General features: G+C 38.6%; 1 pseudogene; it reads right to left on the reverse strand.

Moving 5' to 3' along the window:
- Positions 1 to 462: 462 nt before the first annotated feature.
- LOC119594275 overlaps positions 463 to 3,094 on the reverse strand; it is a 32,574-nt pseudogene continuing 29,942 nt past the window's right edge.

Consider the following 3,094-nt stretch of genomic DNA (forward strand, 5'->3'; position numbering starts at 1 on the left):
GTCTGATTTTATATAAAATCACAGTTTTAAGAAATTTTTAAATTACTTTTTTATTTGGAATGCAAAATTTTCAAACCACACCTTAGACAGCCCTGTGCCAAATAAAAGCAAATGTACAGTGTTTACAAGAATAAAAGAGACTATCAGACAAACCTTTGGGAAGAAGGATTGAAATCAATTACTTGACAAGATTTAAAAAGGAAAAAATTAATTGCATAAAACAAACATAAAATTTAAAAAAAAAAGTACAAAAACTAAAAAAACTGATAGAGAACCTCAAATTAAGGTAAATATAAAATAAAGCATTATCAAACAAAAACAATGCTATAACATTGATATTAATCACAACATATGGATCTATAAGGCAACAATGTTAATTTGATAGATGACAAAACTGATTACATTTAAATTACTTTAAACAAATTCATTCACATGCCTGTGCTTTATAATGTTGCATACAATTCATGCCTGAAGAATATTGCTTGGGCAATTTGGAAGATAATGGTACTGTTCCTCAGTACAGACATCAAGAGTCCCCTTTATAAAGCCCTTCAGGCGAGCATAGAGCACTGGCCAGGTAGGAATATAAGGCATTCTCAAGATAGAACACACTGCACCCACATAAAACTACAATAATTACCTCCTTCAAAAAGGCAAGGATTTCCTGCCTGTGCCCGGTATTGTAACTCTTGTACAAACACTACTCCCCACTTTGGCAACAGACTGAGCTATGAAAACAGTGTTTATGGCCCCCGTGGTGCAAGTAAAGTTGCTATCAATGAAAATCAGACGTGCTCCTGCCATAAAGCCGCACGCCATATATTAGCAATTAATCCCGTAGGTTTTGTATATGTAGATCTAAAACTACCGAGGCGCCGTGCTAAGCTCACCTGCTGCAATCGGAGAGCTACTAACTGCCCCGGAGATTTGTACTTATTCAGACGAAGAGAGTATCGAGGTAAGCCAGGATGACAAAGAGGCACCATCTACCAAATCTGACGAGATTCTGAGCACATAAACAATTCCACGAAAAGCAACTCGTTGTCCACAAACCAGACTGAAAGGTTATGTTTAGTTTTTCTTTCATTAATAAAGCAATTAAATCTGGAAAGCCTCTCCCCATGCGAGTGAGAAATGCACTAGCCTGACTAGAAGATGAGTCACATACAAAAAATCATCCACTGAACGTAGTATTATGCTGTCATCTTTATTAAAATTGACTAGATGTAAGACACATAGCAGAGTAATACAATTCACAAAGGGCACCAGACAAAGATCCTCCTTGTGGCACACACCGATTTGCACGTACACACTGCCTTTGTTGTTTACTTTGGCTACCTGGAGTGTTACTGTCTTCAAAAGAGAGGGTGTCAACTCCCCTGTATGTATTTTTATAGGCTCACCACACTGGACAAGAGGATACCCTCCCCTCACAAGTGGACTTGTAGGCTGGCCAGTCTCATCAAGAAGTATGTAGGATTTCTGTGAGGGAGCTTTGCTGGAACACTGAAGAGCAGAATAGCACCCAAAATTTTTAAATATGGATGGTAAGTTAGATATGCCTTTCTGAATCAACATCTTTGAGTCTCATAAATTAATAGAGCCATAGGCATCCTCCCACATCCACTCTTAAAAAATATAATGGTTTGGACTCTCCCGTCAAAAAACCCTCTTTTAAAAAAAATTTTGGCCCAAGTACTATGTAAAGCTGATAGAGCTCTCACTCTCCAACTCCCACATTCATAAACCTTTACTTTTCCCTGAGCAGAAGACGACAATGCAGTGCTGTTATTCTTGAGAGTCCAGCCATACCAGCAGGAATAATTGGCCTTACTCCATGGGCTTTTGGTAGAAAGCGAAGACATGGAATGCGTTTCACAATTTGACCCCTTTACAATTGTTCCCATGCTCGACTTTAATGCTCGTGCCTCAGGATGAGAAAGCATACTGCAAAATTGCTCTGGAGAAAATTTGCTGACCCCTTTGTTGTGAACACACTGCCAAACACGCTTTCGAAAAAATAATAACTGATTACGTCGCACTGCTGTTTCAGTGACATAAAAGAGCATGGATAACATCATAAACAGTCTTCTGAGGATCCAAAGCCAGACCTTGGCAATGACATAATGTAGTGGCAGAATCTTCTCAGCCTTAGAGGGCCCCCCTTAAATACAGAACAATTCTTGGTATAAAATTTATAAATGGGGAAAGAAAGAAAAAAAAAAAATTACATAAAACGTGAACACTATGTTGACTAAACGTACTACTTAGGATAATTTGTATCTGTAAGACATAAATCAGTAAGGAATAAAGACTAAAAGTTATGGATTGACAACCAATTACTTATCTGACACTTGTCTAAACCTGAATTATTAATTTCATAAATATGTTTTTAAAATCAACTCAGAAATCTGAGTATTGAAATATGGCAAATTAAAAAAAAGACATACCTAAAGTGTTGTGCTTTACACCTCTAATCACATGACCAAGAAAGAGTTTGTCATGGCAGCCCCAACTTGATGACTGTCTTCACAGCCTTTAACATAATTTTCTCATTATTGTGAACCCCAGAGCTCAAAAGGGACAACTTTCATCAACACAGTAATGAGTAAGCATAACTTGCTGCCATCCTAAAGGAATGAGGCTTCCCTTTGCATCTGTGTTCCTGGGGCATTTTTTCCACCTCCTGCTTCAAAGTTCTTCCTCTGATGGGGTTTGTGCCAGGAAAACCCTGCATCTTTGCCTGCAGGGGGCACAGGGACATCAGCTGGAGGATATCATGGGCTTGAAGACACATTTCTGGAGAAGTGTAATCTCGCAGCCACCCTCTCTTCTTGGGCTGCTCACAGAAGTGGTCAGCTAGGTGTGGCAGAGAGAGTTTCTTCCATTGCTGGATGATTTTTCTGATGATGGATACTAGATCTGGTGGGTCCATGAGGCAGTTTGAAGTTATTTCCGTAAAAATGGTTCCATATTCATCTTCAAAATGTCTTCCAAATGATATGAACTCCTTCATCACCTGTGGGATATCAGAACCTTGCAATACCATTTTATGAAGAGTGAAAGGTTTTACAGGCTATTTATTTACATAGTC

This window comes from Penaeus monodon, chromosome 33 (genome assembly GCF_015228065.2).
Source record: "Penaeus monodon isolate SGIC_2016 chromosome 33, NSTDA_Pmon_1, whole genome shotgun sequence".
NCBI classification, from domain to species: Eukaryota; Metazoa; Arthropoda; class Malacostraca; order Decapoda; family Penaeidae; genus Penaeus; species Penaeus monodon.